At 37.5% G+C, this 22,373-nt stretch overlaps 1 protein-coding gene across 4 annotated transcripts in view; it reads left to right on the top strand.

Annotated features, from left to right (window-relative positions):
• RBFOX1 (RNA binding fox-1 homolog 1) overlaps nucleotides 1-22,373 on the top strand; it is a 1,043,447-nt gene that overhangs the window by 511,821 nt on the left and 509,253 nt on the right. The gene's annotated exons all lie outside the window — the stretch shown is intronic.

Genomic DNA, 22,373 nt, shown 5'->3' on the forward strand with positions numbered 1-22,373 from the left:
CTGACAGGAAGATTCAATGAACTACCACAGTGCTCCACAGCACCATGGTAGTTCATTGAGAAATACCACTAAGGCTGTCGGGACCTGTAGTTTCTCATTGACAGAGGAGTGATGCGGCTGGGCAGGTGGAGCTTAGTTAACAAAGCAGGGGATTGCTTTGCATGTAGCATGTAAAATGTTATGAAAGGTGAACATATCCTTTAAACTATGTTGGTGGGGTGGACATCATCTGCATATCATCTGGCTGTTGTTTGTTTTTTTTTGTCTGTAGTGTCACTTTAAAAAAATTGTCTGCAAATACTTCATAGCGGCTTAAGGCATGTATGTATTTATGGGAAACTACATAAGCTGAAAATGGACTCAGTATTTCATCAATAGAAAGAAGCAGATTATAATATCAAATAATCAAATTATAATGTTAATGATCTGTGATAAGATTACTACTTAGTTTACATAAATACTCATTTTAAGTCTTACAAGTGCCAGGTTTTACTGCATTGGACTATATATATACTGTATATATATATATATATATATATATATATATATACACACACACACACACAAAGGCTGTTTACTTTGCAATGGAATTTCCCCTTGGCTTAGTGAATGAGTTGAAGCTTCCATCAGCCTATCATAAATACAGGGTTTTTTTTATTATTTTCTGTGCAAGAGTGGGTGTTTTTTATAAATTTTCACCACATTCACAAAACAAAGGGGAAATTCTCTTTCAAAGGGAACAACCTATTTGTCTTTAGTAAATCAAGCCCATTGCGTCCCATCTGTTGTAATTTGTTAGAGCTGTAGCTAGGATAATGTGATATTGTCCAAATCAGTGGACTGCACATTTAATGTGGTGTATTGATTTGCACAAAATATATATTCTACAATGAGCTGTACTTATTGATGTACCAATTTAAATTCCATTTTAGGAATAAGATGAGTCAGACACTGCTGTCTTTGTCACACCATGTTAGAAAAAAATGCATATGCTTTCAATTACTTAAATTTGCATCTTCGCAAACCCTATTTGGGGTTTGTCTTTTTATAGGGTATATTTGGCATTATTGTTTAGTTAGTATGAATTCATTCTGAAATATGTAATGATGTTCAAAAAATTATGAAGATGATAATTGCTACTGACTTCATCGGTTGCAAATAGTGTTCTGTTTAGAGCTATAGCCTACAATTTTAGTTTTTCCTAAGCCGTAAAAACTTTTGCTGGTAAAACAATATAGCATATGGCATATAGCATAACGTTAATGCCATCTTTTGAAGCAAATTTCAACAACAAGGGTGGTTTACTATAGTGTGTATATTTTTCTGTAAGCCCAGTAAAAGTGCTTGTTTTATTTATTTAGTGTAGGAATTAAATATTATTTAATCCCCTCTTAAAGTAACCTGTCTGCAGAGAAACAAGGGAGTTGCTGTTGATGAATTGTTTCTGATGGCGCACACTTCATGGATGCTCTCCTCATCCGTTCTTTATTGTTTGGTTAATTACTAATCTGGAACAGGCAACTATTGAAGGTTTGGACAAAGAAAATATATGGATTACAGCTCTGGAGCATGCTCCTTCAATAACTAGTTAGCAGGAGAGCTGCCATATTTCTTTTATAGGTAATTTTGTAGTATGTCAATATTACGATATTTAATATTAGAAAGTAAAATGCTTGTATGGTAAAAACAAACATTTTTTTTTGTTTGGATAGGTTTTAAAGCCCTTTACTGTTATTTTGTTTAGGTTTGTGTTCAGTTTGGGAGATTTCAGTTCACTTGTGGTGACATATGGAATCTCTGTTAATGTCCAACTCTGGGCAGATAAAAAAAAATATCCCTTGCAGTGGGACTGTGTCCACACTGCAGGAAATAATAGCTCATTTTGTTCAGGAGAGTGGAACAACAGTTGTACTTACTTTATCCTCTGCTCCTCCTTGAGGAGGCACTCCCCCACAATCTGATGGTAGATTGTCCCTTGACATCCTTAAGTCCACAACAGTTCTAACAAGTCTAAGTCACTGCAGCACAGGCATGCAGAATTTGCAGGAACCTGTCTAGCTACAGGGAGGAGTGGAGGATTGGTTAAGTACTGTATATCCCTTTTATTTTTCCCCTGGAAGATTTCTCTCATATCCTATTCTTAAGACATTTTTGAAACATTTGATTTTCTGTCACCTACTTTCCCACTGGCAATGGTATATAGGAAAAACAGATCAGACAAATCTCCCCAGCAGGGACACAGAGGACTATAAACTCCAAAACTAATAAAAGTATGGTATATATACACTTTGATGCTTAATAAGTGGCAGCACAAATTAAAACTTTGTTATAGATGGTTAAGTATTTGATATCGTTTATGATATCATCTATGGCTTAACCCTAAAAAAGTGCCTTGTAGAGTAACAATGTGAAAGGGCAGATTGAAAGGAGGTGTTGATGTTCTTGAGGTCTGCCCCTGAGTTTTAGTTCTTATGCACTAAAGAAGAATGCGATGTGATGTGTGCGCAGGAGAACTGAGTAGAAAATAAGACCAGTAACGGGGAGCATAAACCAGCATCTTGAAGCAGTGTAAAGTTCTGTATCATTTGTGAATGACGAAACACAATATCTTGACCCCTGTGGTGCAGTGCTACTGCCACTGTAAAATGCAGCCATGCAGGGCAAATAGTTTCTCAAAGTCAACCCTTGCATGTTATATTGCCTATTTTACCTTCACTCCCACACTGCTCTGTTTACCTGTGAGAGCAAGGAAAGGAAGCCACCAAGAAGCTAAGTCAAGGATTGAGGCTTACACAAGCCTGAACACTCTTTCCCTACTCTACTGTTATAGTGCTGCACTTGCAAAACCAGCAGCAGAACGTTAATGCATGAAAAAGGGGATTTTGTTATGAGACTAAGTTAATGAGATGGCCTCCCTATGCACCTATAGTTCAAGTAGCTGAAAAGGATTGTGAGAGCATACTGCAGCACTTACGCTTGGTAAATATCCTACAGCCAAAGACAAAAATCTGAATATGGCAGATGCTGGAGCCAGTTGTGGCTCAATGCAAGGACAGAGCTGAGACTCTATAGAGAAGAAAGGTGCATCAAAATCTGTAAGTGGCAGGTGTAATCAAATACAGGCCAGGTAAGCAACAAATGGGCAAGTCAGGGATAAGGCAGATTATGGGATTGTGGTTGAGGGTAAAAGCCGAGTTCAGCAACAGATAAGCAGGTCAGGAACTATTTAGCAAGCAATATCAAGATGTAGATTGAAGTCAATATCAGATAATCGGTAGACAGTAAGTTAGCCAGAGGCAGGCCAAGGTCAGTATTTGAAAGGAAGTGTTTTAAGCAGGTCACTAGGCAAGCCATGTCGGTACTGAGATAGCTGGAACTCAGAATCAGGTTTAGAGGTCATGGATAGGTAACTCAAGACCATCAAACAGTTCCCAGTCACAGAGCAGAACCCTAAACTGGACTTCAGGCACCAATATTGGATTTGGGTATGAACTTAAGTGCAGAGCTACCTACCAGAGCCACATACAGTACACTGATCAACAAGACCACCCTTTAAGGCACAGTACAATGCTATATTTTCCATTTCACATGGACATCAGAAATTTAATATTCAGTATCAGGATTTGTGACTATTTAAGAGTGTTGTGAGTTTCCTGCTTCTATGAATATTTGTTCATCGTTTTGTTGTACAATGGATTCCATTCCCCTACATGGGCAGGGAGCCCCCTTTTGTGTGCCCCATCACGGATTACGTGATTGTAGAGATTTGCGCAGGGTAGTTCTATATTGTTTCTTGTCCCACATTTTCATACTTTTATTTAATCACCTTCATATTCTTATGCTTTTTTTTATAGCATTTCAGAAATTCACTATACTCAAGTACATGCTTGCTAAGTCATTATTACTGTAATGTGATAAACAGAATAGAGAGAAAGAAGACAGAGGTTTGATAGCATGAAAACAAGAAATGGAAATGTTACACTGCCCTTTTCTTGTTTGTTTCTTTCCATACATAAACATAATTGGGTAGAATTTCTATTGACTGCATTTTCAAGAGTCATATTCTGTTTTGTGCAAAATTGTAAAATATTAACATTAGTTCTAAAACAATGCATTCCTTTTACCAAACGGTGTACATTCTTTATTCGTTACTAAGTGTTTATGCATTATGCACTCTAAAAATGAGAATATACTTTGCTGATAAGAAAATGTAATGAACAGCTTTGTTTTTGCTGAGGTGTTTAATACCTTAACATTACAAAACAGATAAGAATGCAATTCCAAAGGAAGAGCCGATACAGAATGTGAAAGTGCACTGTTGAAAGTGCAGAGGTCTTAAGATAACGCTCATAACAAAAAGCGTTTCATGTGACAGACTTATCAATATGCGCTTTTGGCACATGGATTTCAGAGCTCTGGCTGAAGGCTGACCTCTCTGTCAATGGAAATCCAGGTCATGTGACAAAATGATATCATTACCAAAGAGAGCTTGAAACAGATGAAGAGGTAAATCTGTCTGTGCATAATAGTTCAATATTGCACAGTCGCTCCCATGGGGCAATGAAGGCTGAAAGAGATTTGTTGTGTAATACTGTCTAACTTCAAAGGAGAGCTAGGGTAATTTAATCAATAATCAATACCAGTGGTAAATTAAATTCATTATCTCTGTTCTAAAGGAGATTGATGCTAATATGATTTAATAACTCATAAATACTTCTGTAGTTATAGTTTGTATTTGGATTGTTTCATATGGTGCAAGGGATTTAAAAGGCACATTGAACACCTTAAATTATTTGCTATAGTTTATTAATTCAAGTCAGGAAAAAAACTACCTTTTACTTTTTAAACACATTTTTTTGCATACTTTATACTGTATATCAAAGGTTTTCAACAGTATGGAGATTGTCAACCAAAAGTATGGTACATAGGTCATCATTGCTGTTTTAAATTACAATACAACAAATCTGTCAGGTCAGTACAAAACATGGGATATCACAGAAGCATATTTCCAAAACAAAGAGACAAAGAGCTGGACCAGTATTGTCAAAGGGTAAGATAAATGTGAACTTTCAAGTGTTTATGATGGAATATGTTACATTTAATATCATATATTTAGAATTGTAGTGCCCTGTTATACTGTAACTTGCAATCAGTGACAATTGCAGTAGTGTAGAAACAGGAGGTCACTTGAAAGTAACTTGGAGATTTTGAGGGTTATTAAAGGTAAAGCCTAACAAATTTCAATGTAGAATATGAAAAAAGGAAACCAAAAGTAGGGTAAACATTAGGATTTGTAGAAAAAACAGTTAGGAAAAAGCAAGAACAGAAAAGCTCAGGAAAAACCCACAGGAACAATTGCATGCTCAAGCACCAGATGTGAGGAGAGCAGACACCCCTTTCCTGAATATTAGTACTGAAGAGCCTCACTAGACTAAGAGAACTATTCCCAAAATGTAATAGGTAAGTATGGGACAATCAACCAACTAAAATTTACTCATGTTCCATTGTACATAAATATTCAATCGAAAAAAAAAACACGTATTATGGAATCTCTCTTGCGTGCCTTTCAAGGAGCCATAAACACACTAATGAATTACTGGATTTTTACAAATTAAAGAGTATATTAATTCAAACATTAAAACTAAACTATGTTTTGTCCTACCTCACCTATTGCTACACAATTCTGTTTTACAAGAATGATATGGTTTACATTGGCTATATTCCTCCAGAAGCCACCGACAATACAATAGAGCTGAGCACGTGCAAATCTATTGCAGCAAAAATTCAGTGAACTGAGACAGCTTCTCTTTTTATTGAGAGCAGCAGTGTAACATAAAAATTAAATAGGAAAGTTCCATTATTTTTCTTGAGATAATAATAGATAGATAGCCTCACTGAACTGCATGTTCATAATGTAATTGTGATAGATTGTGATAATTTTACATGCATATGCTCAGGTGTTTTTTTAAGTGATTACTATACTCAATGACATAGGCTGATACTCATTTTCATGAGAAACCCTTCATTAATTCAATGCACACATACGCCTATATGTGTATATTATAGTATCAATATATAGGCAGGGAATTGCAAAGTAAAGTTTATTTTGCTTAGCTCCAAGAAACAAAGGGAAATATAAGAATGTCCCACCTGGTTGAGTGATTTCATTTTGGTATTATATGTTGTGATCGTTGTTAAGCTGACCATGAACACAGGCAATCTTCAGGCATTTGATTGTAATTCAAAAGCTGAGAAATCCCACTTTCCCTAGGCACCGTCATACACATTCACGCTTGTATTCTACAAATGCTCAAGTATTGTGACCTGCTGCACCAGTGCATGTTACACAGTGGAGAGCAGACCATAATTGGAATGAAAAATGCTGACAGACTCATCTTTGTTCTGATAGGGGCTTCCTGAGGCTATCTTTCCCTGGCACACTGCTGAGACAATAGCAAGAAACTGTTGAAATAGCAGTAACTGCATGATGTGTGTGTGTGTATATATATATATATATATATATATATATATAAAAATACTTTTCCTCCAAGCACTTATAGGTATCAAAAACTTTAATTAAAAACATATCATCACACATATGTGTGTTCAGTAATTTAAATAAGCGGATTAAAGTCTGAGCAAAACAGTCAAAGGTTATTCTATAAAATTGGAATTCAATATTTTACCAAGGCCTGGTATTGTGTAGATTTGGTTGTGCAATGATTTTAGATTTTTGTGCAGATTAAAATGTTTCTGATTCTTCTGCAACGTTCAGTGATTCTGGCTCTCACACAGGATTCATTTTCTTAGTTCTATCACAGGGTGCACTGTTATTTGGCTGATTTTTACAGGGAAGAAGGTTGCGGATTGTTATCACAAAGTAAAAACATTTTCAGTCCCCAGAAAGAGTAGAATGTTACAGCATTACAGCATGAATGTTACCAGCAGGACATTACTTCTGAACTCTTACCCCTTTATCTATTCACATTCCCCTTCACCCATTGCCTTGCATAAGCAAATGTTTTTATATGACCTTCCAGTAACAGATTTTGATCTACAGTCCACCAAAAATTGCCATTGATAGGGAGATAATATATTTCTGAGCTCAGGACTGTCCTTTCAGACTTTCATGTGATAGATAGATAGATAGATAGATAGATAGATAGATAGATAGATAGATAGAATCTATAACCACATTCAATTTCAGCAATATATGTATGAACTGCCTAACTGTAATAAAATGTTGGTTATATGGTGTAAATACTGTATCAAGTCATAATCTAGTCTTAACACTACTGGGCTGATTTATAAAAAGACTAGAGAATGTTGACTTTTCAAAGTGAAGGTCTATTTAGCTTAATAAATAAGGCACCATTTTGATACAGGTACTTTTGAATATCCAGTGATATGCAAAATAAAAAAAATAATTTTCTTTCTTGCACTTTATTGGATGATTGAAATTAAAACAGCCTCACTTTGTCTGACAAGCTACTCCCTTGGGTTCCATTCACACCTGATTTGTAGATCCAAGCCTGAGCTACAAAATTCTCAACATACAAAATCTTTGTCTTTCGGTGGCCATCCACATATGAGCACTTAGGCACCTGTAACTCTATGTTTGAAGCTCCAGAAGCTACATTAGCTATTTTTGAGGTAGAATTGAGCATTTTTGGTCTCACAGACATGAAACAGAATGCTGAAAACGTTCAAATAGAGAATTTTTCCAACATTTTTTGGACATTTTTTAAGCATTTTCCAGACTGTGAGAACTGATTTGGTCTCCTCCTAGTACCTTCCAATAGCTAAAACAAAAATGTCTGGAGCTTGACTACACATTTAAAATGTTTGAAATGCTCCAAAAAACCTACTGAAAATCATTCTGGTCAGATGTGAAAGCAAATAAATCCTTGTAGATAAGATTGATATACTAAGGACATTAATGAAGATATGCAACAGGTATTAAAGCGTCATTATTGTTAATTAGTCTTTGTTTTACACCATAATGAATTATCAGGTTGATTTTGGCCCTTTTCCTGCTGTCACCAGTTTTTTACCAATCCCTCTGCATTTCAGTTCTCTTTGGGTATTATTAGGTTGTTGCACTTTTATATAGGTTTTTAAGAAGATACTACTCTACATACTGTATATGCATATATTTTACCTGAACAGACTAGGTTCAGAACTGCACAAGTGCAAGGCAGTCACATGAGTTTCTATGGGCCTGTACATTAGCTTATGGACTTATTGATGGGCAGCCCATAGTTTATTTTGCTGCCTTGTATTTGTCAAGCAAGCTCAGGAAAGAACTGTAAGATTGTTATTGGTCTGCTGGCTGTCACAATGACAGTAAAGATGGCCATGTACTGATCAACTTTTGATCAGTGTGTGGGCTCCCCGGCTCCACAGAAGTTGATTTTGTAATCAACTTTTGATGAATGGGTGTAATGGAAATTTTTCCTTTGATCAGCAGCAGCAGCCAATTTTCTACAGTTCTTAATCAATATATAGAATATCCTGCTGGATAAACAAAAAAAAATGAACATGTATGACCAACTTTAGTGTTAGAAAAGGCAACTGTCTCTGACAGTATTATAATTAGTCTCCATGTCTACTATATTTTGGGAGGAGGATTTTGTGGTGGATCATATGTCAACCCAGTCAAGCGCTTCCAGAATATAGATGGATAGTTAGCAGAATATAGAGTATTGAGCTCAGTTGTCAATTTGATTCCCAAATAGGGGATATACTTGCTTGACCAAGAGAATGGTAAAGAATGGTGCAGTTGAGATATAGTTAAGGTGGATAAAGAGGCATTATGAGCTGTAGACGTTTTGGGATTTACAACCAGGCCTGAGACCGCTGCAAACCGATCTAGGCAGTGAACAAGGTTAGGTGCCGAGATCAAAGGAGAGGACATGAAGAGGAGAATGTCATCAGCTAATAAGCATAAGTTATGGTGATGTCCACCAAGCTCTAGTCCTTTCCTGTTTGGGTTAGTTTTAATCAGTTGTGCTAAAGGTTCAATAGCTAGGGCAAAGAGGAGAGGGGACAAGGGGAAGCCTTGCCTTGTCCCAATTTGAATGGGAGCAAGATCTAATTTGTATTCTGCATATCTCAAATATGCCCTCGGGCAGGTGTATAGGGAGGATATTCATTGGAGAAGGTGAGTGCCAAAACCCCATCTGCATAGGACGAACTGTAAATATTGACATGAGACTGTTTCAAAGGCTTTTTTAATGTCTAGGGAGAGGAAACAGGAGGGTATGCTGTGTGTGCGAGCTGCATGTGCTAGCAGAACTGCTCTGCGTACATTGTCTCTGGCTTGGCGAAGGGGGATAAATCCCACCTGATCTTTGTGTATTAAGGTGCCTAATAGAGTTCAGCCATGCAGACAGGATTTTGGCCAAGATTTTAATATCTAAATTAAGAATGGAGATGGGTCTGTAATTGAGCCATGAGGTATGATCTTATTGGGGCTTAGGCAACATTGAGATTACAGCTGTTAGAGAGTCTGTACGGAAAGAATGCCCTTTGAGTAAGGCGTTAAATGCATTAACCAATAAGAGTGAAAGAAGGTTAATTAATTTTTTGTAATATAAGGCTGTAAAGCTGTCTAGGCCAGGTCGTTTGTTAGATTTTAGAAATATGATGGAGTTCATGACCTCAAATTCTGTAATAGGTTTTTCCAGGGAAAAACATTGGGAGGCTGAAAGTGTTGGAAGAGAGAGGTCTGTGAAAAGTTCAGTGTCTTGTGTCTCATCAAATAAAACTTACTCAGAGTATAACTCCTCTAGATGGTTGTGGAAGACCTAGTCTGGCCTTGTCTAGGTTCAATCTGCGAGAAGGTGATGGAATGTGGTTTCTAAGAAGTGATGGATTACATTCTTTTTTGAGGTGTGAGGCTTGGCTGATACAAGCTCCTCTGATTACAGGCTTATGAGCTTTCCATAAGGTCAAGGGGGAGATGTCATCAGTTGTGTTATGTGCCATGTATTCTTTGATTGCTGGTTCAATATCTAGTCTGTGGGATTGGTGGGCCAAGAGTGAGTCACTTAGACTCCATGTAGTGCTATTTTGTTGGGGTACCAAGGAGGAGAGAGTTGAGAGGACAGCTTTATGATCAGTCCAGGGGGTAAGGTATGACAGTTGATGATAAAAGGGCTGAAGATGTACCTACAGTCACAAAATATGTGGTCTATGTGGGAGAAGGTTTTATATGGACATGAGTAGTAGCCATGTGTCTATAAGAGAATGTTGTTGACGTAATTGTTGAAAGGATGATTTGAACAGGATAGAAATGGGAATAGGACACTTGTCTAGAAAGGGGTAAATTACCTGGTTAGAGTTGCTACACAATAAAAGTGTACCTAGTTTATGGGAATCTATAATTTATAGCAAATGGGAAAGGAAGGAATTAGGATTATGATTGGGAGCGTAGTATGAAGCGGATGACCTCTGAGTCAAGCAGGTGACCAGTTAAGATAATATAATGGCCTTCTGGGTCTCTGATCTCTGCTCAGGGTGTAAAGGGGGGACAAGTGGTGGAAAGTTATGAGTACACCCCTGTGTTTAGTTGTGGCAGAAGCTATAAAAACCTAATGGTAGGAGGAGCTGAAATATTTCAATGTATGACTAGCAGCAAAATTAGCCTCCTGTAGGCACATCACATGCGCTTTGGTGGAGGCAAAGAATTTGAAGGTCTTAACTCTTTTGTGTGGGAAATTTACTCCCTGAACATTCAGAGTAATTACATTTAATGAAGCCATGGTAAAGGGTGGATGTGATGCTGGTTATAATCATTACTGGGTGGCATTGTCCTCCCATGGAGAGAAAAGAGGTAAAGAGAAAGGAAAAAAGTGAGGGTAGTAAGATTAGTTGAGAGAGAACAGTGCCAGACTAAAAGGGTCATGAGGCCATAATGTGAGACCACATAAGTTTCCCATCTGCCTGTATAACTTGGACGTAGGCAGTAGGTAAAAGAACAGTCCTGAGTAGGCCCAACTCAAGGCTACCTAGGAAAATGGGGGGGGGGGGAGGGGATCAGTGGACAGCTTCTGAAGCCACAGAGCCCAAAAAACAAGACAATACTCTTCAGTAGCATAGGGAAGCAAGGCCAAGGATAGGCTATTGGAACTAAAGTGTTAGCCTGCATATATAGGAGGGTGATAAGAGTGTGTGTTGTTCCAAGAGACTATGCTTGGCAGGGTATTGTAGGCATTGAATAGTGCTAGACCATGGGTGGTTGAGAAGGTTATCAATCAGTTATTTAATTTTCGACCATAGGTGGGAGGTTAGGCTAACAGCAACGTACTGTCATTCGCTATAATTGTATGGCATTACTAAATGTATTTTAACATGGTTCTCAAATTAAGGTGAACGGGAGGACTAAACGTAAATAACCAGAAGTATATATGATAAACTGCAATACAATACTATAACATAATGTGTCTATAGCATTCACGGCTTTTCAGAGATATGTAGGGAATATTACATAGAGTGGGAATAGCCGCCAGCAAACATATGATGGGAGGGCTGGGTAGTTTAAATATGGAGGTTTAGTGAGACTCTCCGAATAACCATGATACAAGATGTTTCCATAAAGGTTGAAAGGAGCTTTATACAACAATATACAGTAGATATTTTTCGGGGAGGGGGAATGGGAAGAGGTTGGAGGACAGGGGATGGTAAGAGGGGAGATGGAGTATATGGTAGGGAAGGGGGAGGATCATCAAAGGTAGGGGATTAGGAGTGGATGTAGGGAGGATGGGAAATGCTGGGAGTAAGGGAGATAGGGGTCTGTGGGAGAAGCTACAGATCTCACAGCATAGATGGAGTGGGGTCACTGGATAAGTGACCGTGTCCCAATAGTTGATAGGTCAAGAATCAGGGTAGAACAAGGTTTTGGCAGACTTCGAGAAAAAGGTGGAGTAGATAATATGGGCTGTTGGAGGACTGTTAATCCACCGAGTCTACAGGTTCCATGGTTGGGGATATGAAGCCACCTCTCTTGTGGGTTCCCTTGTGGTTGCGATCAGAACTGGGGTTGACCGTCTTCTTGGGGTAACAAGAGTCTGAGTGACATCGTTGTCGTTGAGAGTCTGGTGAAGGGGAGGTCAGGTGCAGCTCTTGTAGGACTGCTTGCAGGTTGCCAGAGGTTGTGCATGTATGTTTAGAGCCCTGGTATGTGAAGCGGAAATAAGAATTGAAACCCCCATAAGATATGGTGGCCTTGCAAGATCTGGAGATGAGATTTCAGAGCTTGACATTTAGGCTCCTTTCACATTGAGCTGCTGCAAAAACAGCAAAATTGCATAGGCGTTTTTACCGTGGTTTTGCTGTGCTTTCTGAGCATTTTTAAAGGACATGTGACTTAAAAACTGCTCCAAAAATGCTTCCCAGAGGTGTTTTTGTGGCGCTTTTCAGGTGTTTTTCAGGAGTTTTCCATTGATTTCAATGGGAAGAGGCGTTTCTGGGGTATTGATACTGCAAGCACTAGTTTTTACACCGCACTGCAAGCACAAAGCCTGAGTGTGAAAACATACTTAGATATACATTCACATACATAGGGAAGCATTTTTCTTGAGCTTTTCAGGCACTTTTTTAATGCAAAGGTGCTCAAAAACTCCCCAGTTTGAAAGTAGCCTTAGAGATTGTCAGTTGGCAGAGGTTAACAAACAGCTGCTATGTATGCCCTTGGAAGACCAAAGTTTCTTCTGTCATGCAGTGTTTAATAGCTGCTCTTTGGTATGGTAAAAGTGCAATTTCATGATTATGTCACATGGGGGGGCCTTCAGGTTTGCATGGAGTCAGGGCTCTGTGGACATGGTCCATCACAAGGCATTCTATGGGGATTGATGGAACCAGTTCCTGGAAAAGGAATGTCACCTGTAGATTGAAGGTCTATGACTGACTGACCTATTTTCATAGTCTTCCAGGAGTGTTTGAATGGTCAGGTTTTCTTCATGGAGGGTTTCCGATTAATCAGTATGGTTAGCTAGCACTTCAAGGATGGATTTGGGTTTAGTCTTCTGGCGGGCACCTCCATAAACCATGTTCAGGTCTCTCAGGTTCTGGTGCAAATTTGTATGAGAGTGGGTGGCAGGCAGGTCCCTTGTTTTAGTGGCAGTGTTGGTTTCCAAGGTGCGGAGCACTGGACTGGCATGTCCAACCAGGCAGGCTATGCGCAAGCACCCCCATAAATGTAATAATTTTAATCCCACTTTATACAATATTTTTACTGCAATTTTTTTTACTATTAAAGCATAGAGAACATATACTGTAAATATATTCAAATGGAAAATAAAAAGATAACAAAATGATTTAGGTTAGGATTGGTTTAGTATAGTAGTTGAATTTATTTCTTATGTAAGTGCCAGTTTTTCCTTCTTGTATATACACACATATAGCTGCCTTTGTAGCTCTGTATTACAACATCTGCCCTTTCATTATTCTATGCACACAGGTGCAAATGTGGTTTCCATGTAAAGTCACATTTACAAGAATATCTACTCAGAAAATGTATTTCCTATACTTAATGTCTAGTTCACATGGTAATTTTATATGCTATGTATTTTTGGCACAAAGCATCCAAATCTTTGTACAGCTACTACATCGAGTTTAGCAAAATTCTAGAAGCTGAATAAGGTCAACGTTAATGTTTATGCAAATTTTTAATTTGGAAAACATAAAGGACATATGTTTGATTGCCATTTTCCTAACACTACAGGATAGCAGAATTTCATTTTTTTTCTCCTGCAACTCGAACAGCAGTGAATATCCTCTACTTTAATGAGCACTGAAAATGTCAGCAAACCTGTGCACCTGGAAATGTTATTAATACAGATACTAAGGCAAATTTCATTACTTTATTAAAGAAGTTATCACTGCAGATACTGTACAGCAACTGGCTGTATCTTTGAATTCATTCCAACATCTACAGTATACATTTGTACTCTACAAAATTAGAGTTTTTTTATATCTTAAAATAGTCAATTTAATCCAATAAAAGAAGAGGTTTCTTCATGTAAAATGTAAGTTAATACAATCTGACAACCATATAAGTTTGTTTAATACGATTATCAGCTTGACTTCAGAAACCCAAGAAAAAATGTGGACTGTAACAACATTGCAAAAGCACAGTTTAGACTTGATTGTTAACATATCTTTCTTTTTATGTTGGTTTATTGTTAGCATATCTTCTAACAAAATGGCCATTTCAAAAATTCATACCTCACTGTAGTCCAAACAAGGTTTGAACAAATGTGGTGTGATTTCAACACTACTGCCACTTAGAGCAGAACATTATGTAGTATACCACCAGTGTCTCCATTGCCTCAGCTATTCTCAAGACTTCTATCTATAGTAGAGGCTAAGGTAATATATAACTGTACAAGCATATTCACTATTTGTTCATCAACAGTGCAGAATTTTATGAATCTAGCAATGAATGGCAGGCCCAGGGGGCTAGGTAAAAATAATGTTGCCCTTCTCTGAGAAGTGGCAGCCCGAGGCAAAATTCTTATCTAATCACATGGTAGGAACATCCTTATTTGGCTCCTAATTACTCTTTTAATTACTAACTTGGATATTGCTGAACTTGGAATGACACTGCATTGTGATTGCAGCAGCAAAGATTATGTAATAGTGTGAAATGTAACAGGATCATTAAATCAAACAAGACAACACCAACTTCATTAACACAAAGGGGGTTTATATACTGTACTAAAGGAATAAAAATGGATGACTTTGGAAATAATTAGTCAGTGAGCTTTGTAAATAAGGTGAAGCTGTCTACTTTATTTAACCAGTTGTATTTTTTTACACAAAAAATGTGGCTCTTTAATTTATGACCTACCTTGCACATGAGTAGGTATGTTACACACAAGGATAACCTTATTTACTAATATTATTTTTTCAATGTGAAAGTGTCTAGACAATTAGCAATTCAATCCCATAAAACTGTGACTTTATACAACATTAGGGCTTCAAAAATGAAAATTCACAAGTATTTCAAGATATGAAAACTCAAGGGGGTTCTATGAATACAGGTGCATTGCACAACTGATTAGTGAAACCTCTCTTGTTTTATAGCATTGCCAATGGGCACTTGCCCCTACAATACCAATGCATGTGGTCTTATACTTATGGGCAGTCCAACCAGGGTGCTGAAACTTGGTTTTGAAAATAGCTAGAAAATATGTAGTGAAAGAACATGTGATAATACTACACTTTTAGATAGCATTAACTCCTCTCATGGTAGATGTGCCATTAATTCATTACAGGCAGTGCAATGATTGCCTGTCAGAATGTCACAAACTGAAACATTTATTCGGTTAAGGAAAGTAGGATAATGGATATTTTCTTGATAAGACCAAATTAGAACACTCATAGTTGAGACACATACAGTTTATTAAGTCAAATATTGCACCTCTGCATGCCAATTCACTTGAATTGCTGGCTAAGCTATTTTGAAAGTGTCTTTTATAACTTAACTTGGCAGTTGTTCATATACCTATAATAGTTGGGTGAATCCCATTTTAACATTTTTATGTTCAATTGTTTTACATACGATATATATATATCTATAGATAGATATATATATATATAGTATCCTAAAGCTGTATAGTAGATATTTATTGAATTCAGAATAATTAAAGTTGAGAAGTATTTAGCAAATATATACGTATATTGATGATACAAGCATTTGGGATTAAGCAACTATCTCATCAATTGATTTGGTTTACATCCATTCAGATATTCTCTGTCATTGCATCATTGTTGGTAAATATAATGGAAATTTCTGTTTAACTTAAAGTTAAATATTGTCTTTTATCACTTATTTGTAAAGCTTTGGTGGATCCTCTGTTTCTGCCTATACTTTGCCACATATTAAGTCCGTGTATGGTCCTCATACTGTTTACAGTACTAAGACACCACATCCCAATTATATACATTATATCATTATGACAAGCAACTGTGGGGAGCTTTTGAGGAATAAATATGTCCTAAACTATACAACAGTGATATATTCTCACAAAACTTCACTATTTGCAAATCATGTAAAACGTTTTGTTATTTAAATATTATAACATTTCATGTGTCACATAGAAATGTGCCTAACATTCCCTTCATAGTGCCTATTACCATCTACTCAATATTTTTGTCAACTGCCTATATAGCAAGCCTGGCTATGTCTGTCCCCACAAATACATAAGTAGTTCAATGGTAGAATGGTGGCATAAATCAGGTTTTACAGATGAAATCTACTTCCTTCAGACAGTGAGGGAATGATATCTAAAGTTAGACTGAGAGCAATCATATTGTTTATCGCCTATACACTTGCCTTATCCTAATATCAGGAGGAGTTAGTAAGGAGTAGTAATGAGCTGGACTTCCCTGGGTTCAGTTCAGCAGCAGGCTTGCTGAACTTTCAAGAAGTTCAGACGCCAAACCTGAACTACACTGAAATTAATGAATCAATGGGAGCAGAATCTGTCAAATGAAAAATGCCTGTTTTCTGGGTTAATAGGCAAGGGGTGTTAAAGATAGCATGGGGGGGGGGATGGGCACATGGAAACATGTAGAAATGCAAAAAACATATTGTAAAATCCCATGTGGCCAGGGGCAGAGATTTTGTTTTAGCATTGACAACACCTTCCTGTCCAGCCTATAGCAGATTGATGGCTGGGTAGGACTCTCCTCCTTCTGAGTGGACATCATATGACATCCTCTCAGAAGGTGCTGCTCATGCAGCTGTGGGGCTGTGCAGCAGCACGATCTGTCGCATGCCCACTGCCAGTTTCATGTGGTCGCTGTGACCATCACAGCAGATCATGTGACAGTTGTAAACAATGGATGACTTCCTTTCATGCCATCCATTGTATACAATTGTGATGCTAGCTGTGATTGGTCACAGAGGTTCACATGGTACAGACAGGGCCAATCACAGCCCATCTGTACCATGTGATTAGCTTTGGACCGTTGCAGATCACCACAGCAAAATACACTGATTTAATCAGTTTAATTTAGTAAAAATGGTCCTGATCACTTCCTCAGAGTAGTACAGTGTTACTATGGTAACCCTGTATTATTCTGCTCACAGTATGTTTAAGAAAATGTAAAAAAAAGAAGAAACAATGTAACAAAAAGAAAAAAATTTAAAATTGAATATAATATAATATTTTTTTTACATACTGTCACCAGTTAGTGTCCCTGCCACACCAATTACAGTATATGATAACGCTGTACTGCAGTGGTGAAAAAAAGTAAAATTTTTTGAATCTCTTCATTTTCCAAAAACATTTGACAAAAAAAATACCTCTTCAAAAAACTCTCCATGCCTCTTACTAAATACCTTGGACTGTCTACTTTCCAGAGAGGGGTCATTGGGGCATATTTGTACTGTCCTGGCATTTTCGGGCCTCAAGAAATGAGATCAGCTGTCAGTATGGCAAGACTGATCAATTTATATATACCATAGTTTGTGAACTCTATAACTTTCCTACGGACTAAATACTACACTGATTTGGGTTATTTTCACCAAAGAAATGTTGCAGAATACATTTTGTCCTAAATTTATGAAGTACCATTTCAAGTTATTTACCTACTAAAATTTTATAACAGAAACAAGAAAAACACGTTTTGTTTTTTTTCAAAACTTGATGAATGATAAAAATTTCATATGGGTACAATGTTGCATGACAGCGCAATTGTCATTCAAACTGCAACAGCGCTGAAACCTGAAAGTTGTCCAGGGCAGGAAGGGGGTAAAAGTGCCTGGCATGGAAGTGGATAAAAAGGAAAAAAAAGAGTTGTGAATTTCCAGCACATAACATCTGCTGCTTCTTTTTACCATTTGCTTCCCAAGCCTATTCTGACATTTCTCTCTGTAAAAATAATAATTTTTTTAGCGCAAAAAAATTACTCGGAACCCACAAACATTATATATATATATTTTCTAAGCTGAGGCCCTAGAGAATAAAATGGTGGGTGTTGCAATTTTTTGTCACACAGTATTTGTGCATCGATTTTTCAAACACAATTTTTTGGGAAAAAATACACTTTCATGAATATTAATGAACAAAAACACAAATAAAATGTTTTAAATAAAATATATACAGAGGAGGTATAGTACTAGAAATATTGCTCTTGTTGTAAGGTTTGCAGCGATATCTCACATGTGTGGTGCAAGCACCTCTTACATATGCGGGCGCGACCTATGTATGCATTTTGCAACTGCGCGCGAACATGGGGAAATGGGAGCCCCTTAAAATTTTTTTCCTTTTTTTATTTCTTATTTATTTCTTTATGGAGATATCTGGGGTCTATAAGACCCCACATCTCTTCCCTATGCTGGAAAGATGAAACACAAAAAAAAATGATCTCAGACTTTACAGCAAAAAAATAGCAGTGTTTCAATCTGTCAAAACTGGAAGTGACGTTTTGAAATTGCTTCCAGCCTCCCAGGATCATAGAGATGTCCAGGGATGATCTGGTCCTCAGTCATCTTTGTGATCAACAGGTGGCAGCAGCAGATTGCATCCCGAGCTTCTCAATTGCACTGGAAAGCCCAGCAAGAGGGCCACCTATAAAAGTAATCCAGCAGCTGTTTAGCCATTCAGATTACTTTTACTTCAAAGAGAGTCGCTGGCTAAAAAAAATTATACCAGGATCATGGTTGTAGCTTCAACCATGATCCTGGTATCACCGCTTCCCTACCAGGACATATATATAATATTGCCGGTAGGGAAGCGGTTAAAAGAAAAAAGCATACAAATGCCAAAGTTCCCAAAAAATACATAGCACACACCTAAGGGTCTGTTATGTATTGTGGGAGAGCTACGGAGGGGTCTAACTGCTGGTTTTTTTTTTAAGAAGTCAGCAATGCAGTGTTCTTTGCCAGCAATTTAAACTGTTATTTCCCCCTCCACTTAAAAATGCAAAAATACATAGTTCCCCTGTAATTTACAAAAAAAAGTATGTGATGTGGAAATAAAAACATCCAAACATTTGAGAAGTAATTTATTAAAAAGAATAAAAATCCCCCAATGTAAATTCATTGTCAGTCCTAATGCCCACTGTTGCCCGTTCGCTGAGGATTCCTGGCCATGTAAATTAATGGGCCGGGCAATGTCAGTGGTTGGTAAAGACACAGAGAATGCAAGCCTTGTGGCCATATTTACACACTGATGTAACCTGCTTCATTTCTTGCCCATTTTCATATATGACCAGGGACTGCCAGCCATGTATGTTAATGGGTCTGGTGATATCAGTGGGTGGTAAGGATACACCTAATACAAGCAGACATGGCTTGACAGCTGGAAGCCATCATATTCATTCAAACCAAACAGCCTAAATGTTCAGCATTCAGACAAATGTCTGAACATTCACTGTTCATACACTGGTTGCATTCCTGGTGAATGTACACTCCCTGCCATGACTAAGTCCAAAAATCCCCTGCAAAACACCCTTTCCCCTTTAAAGACATGGCTCCATAAAATTAAGGGTATCATCTGTACCATTTCAAGCTAGATAAGTTAGAGTCTGGCATCATAATAAGCACTTATGCAGTGTCAACTTTACAGCATAAGTGCAATTTTTGGGAATACAACTCCATATGCCTTCCTAGTCCTCCTCTGCCCCCATCCTTCATCCCTTCCATGAAAACACTGCCTAGCCCACAGACAAGCAGTGCTGCATTAATACACATATGGTGAAGTAAACTCATGCTCAGGGGTGGACTGACAACTCCTGGGGCCCCCGGGCAATAGGGGATCATGGGGCCCCTGTGTCCTTGCCCAAACTCAAAAAAGCCTATGAAAAAGGAACCAGGGGCATCTCATGGGGCCCCCTACTGACCCCAGGCCCTCGGGCAGTGCCCGAGTTTCCAAATGGTCAGTCCGTCCCTGCTCATGCTAGACCTATGATGAATGACTTCTTAGAAATACATTAAAACATCTGAACTATCCTTCAGCTTCTCCAAACGGATGAGAGTATCCAGGACTAAAGTGAATTATGGGGAGTCCAATTTACTCTATGGCCAGGAGGCAATACATACACAGTATTGTACTGTACAGGCTGCAGCATTCATGAAGGGTGTAAATCTGACATAAGGTCTGACATTTAAGATACTTGATGGTAGAGATGAACAGAAGGGGCAGATGAAAGTGTATGCTTTAAAACTCCACTTATCCTTTAATGCTGAACAAATAGATATAGAATGTCATGTGCAACCAATAAATTAAAAAAATAAAATATAATGTATATATATATATATATATAGTATGTACATACTGGGCACCCAACCTCACCAGTTGTTTCTGAATTACTAATTAGTATTTGAATGCATAAAATTATAGGCAGTAAAATATTAAATACTGGCAGAGTGCATGTCAGTGCGTCAGTGAGATACAATCCTGTTGTCTTTGAAATATCTTTAGAATCATTTAAATGTCATGCTTCAGGTTATTCACTCACAGACAAAACAACTTGTTTACCAAAGAAATAATCTATGAGTTTAAAGCATAATTCTCTTTTACAGTCATAAAGGCCACATGCTATTGCAGCAATAGACTTTAATGTACTGATGTGACTTTAGGGCTGCCACCTGGCACACAAACCACCTACAGTATTTACTGTAGTCAGGAATTTAAAATGTACAGTAGAAGGAGACTGCCCTTCACCTAAAGTCAAATGAACACATTCAAATGAGTTAAACCCTATGCTAAACCCTATACTTTAAGCCCTATGCTGCAAATGGAATTTGTATTTTGAAAAATTTGAAACATTTCTAGTGTCTAGTGAATGTTACTGGGAATTTCCACTGCATCTGTATCTAAGTTGGTGGTGCTGAATTGGGTGCAAGCCATACCCAAACAACAATATAAAGGTACATACCTGAATAACAATATAAAGGTAACAATATTAAGGTGCACAAATGTTGCAAACTATATTGATTTACTAATGACAATCTTAAAAACACATTAATTTGTGATAGTAGCTAGTACCATAAATGTTCACAAAGTATGGAGCATTGTTCCCATAGGGGTACAATTTGTATGACTGAAATCTTTAAAAAGCAAACAATTCTTATCCAATTCTTGATGTGCAATGTTCTTCTTTAACCAGACTGGAAACATTCATATCTACTCTATGAGTTGATTTTGTCCTTGTTGCTTACAACAATGAATCAGTTGCTTGCTACCTTTTGCAATGCAGCTTAAAAACGGAAATTAACAGCTGAACGTGTGTTGGGGTTGTCAGTCAATGCCTTAAAATGCATTTTAAATATCTTGAATCCAAATGTAAACTTTTCAACTGTTAAAATGCTTACATCAATCTATAACAAATTGGATCTAGTTTATATCGCAAACGTTACTATTCTAATGTCTGTGTGTGCGTGTGTGTACATTTGTGAGTTCTTTAATATAAAACTGAAAATAAGTAAGACTACATATCTTCACTCTGCCTTTTAGTAAGAACGGATGTCAAAATGTACACCTTAATGTATGATCCACAAAAATTAAAGGCTAAGTTTACCTTTGGAACATGTTACACTCATATTTAGGGTGGAACATGTAACATGTTCCATTTCCTTCCTTCCCTTCTCTGACCTCCCCTCCATGACAGCTGGCAGGGAATCTCTCCCCTGCACCCTCTGTCACAACTTAAATATAGAGTTGCTGTGTGGGGCTTTGCCCATACAGTCAAATAATTTATTCACAGAGTTCTGTGAATTAATGAACTACAACTACCATCTGCCACCCCAGGTGATGGTTTGTAGTTCTCAGTGAACTGTGAGAATGCTGGTAAGCACTGTCATAGTACATTGATTCTTCCTGCAATTCAGTAACTGCCCTACTGTATGAGGTATGAACAGACAATGTATTGTGAGTCTGCAGGAACCTTGTATTGCACCTGCGATCTGCTGATAGCGCATGCAATCCTTTACAGGCTCCAGTGTTAAAAATAATAAATGCACATTTTTTTACCAGCAAAAAGATGTGCATTTACTTTTTTTTTTTTTCTTTAGAAAAGGTGAACGTATCCTTGAAATGTATATTTTATTATAAAAAATAGTGAACAATGAACCACAATTGGCAACAATATTTCCTATGTACTAGTATTTATTTAAGGTACATCCCCACCTGTATTTTTTAGTGCAGCCATTGAGGAAAAATAGCAATGAAACAATACTGTACCTGCTTACCTTGAGAAAGACTGTATTAGGCAGATTATATTTTAGGTCATCCAACATACTTGCATTGAGACAGAACTAGCTGCTTTAACATTATGTTCATCATTTTGATTGATATTTGATTTCTGAATTTGCAGTCTGTAAAGCTAAATTTTTTAGCTATTATTTTTTTTTTTTG

This window comes from Staurois parvus, unplaced genomic scaffold, assembly GCF_062004578.1.
Source record: "Staurois parvus isolate SC_StPar_1 unplaced genomic scaffold, SC_StPar_1.0 ptg000022l, whole genome shotgun sequence".
In the NCBI taxonomy this organism is placed as follows: Eukaryota; Metazoa; Chordata; class Amphibia; order Anura; family Ranidae; genus Staurois; species Staurois parvus.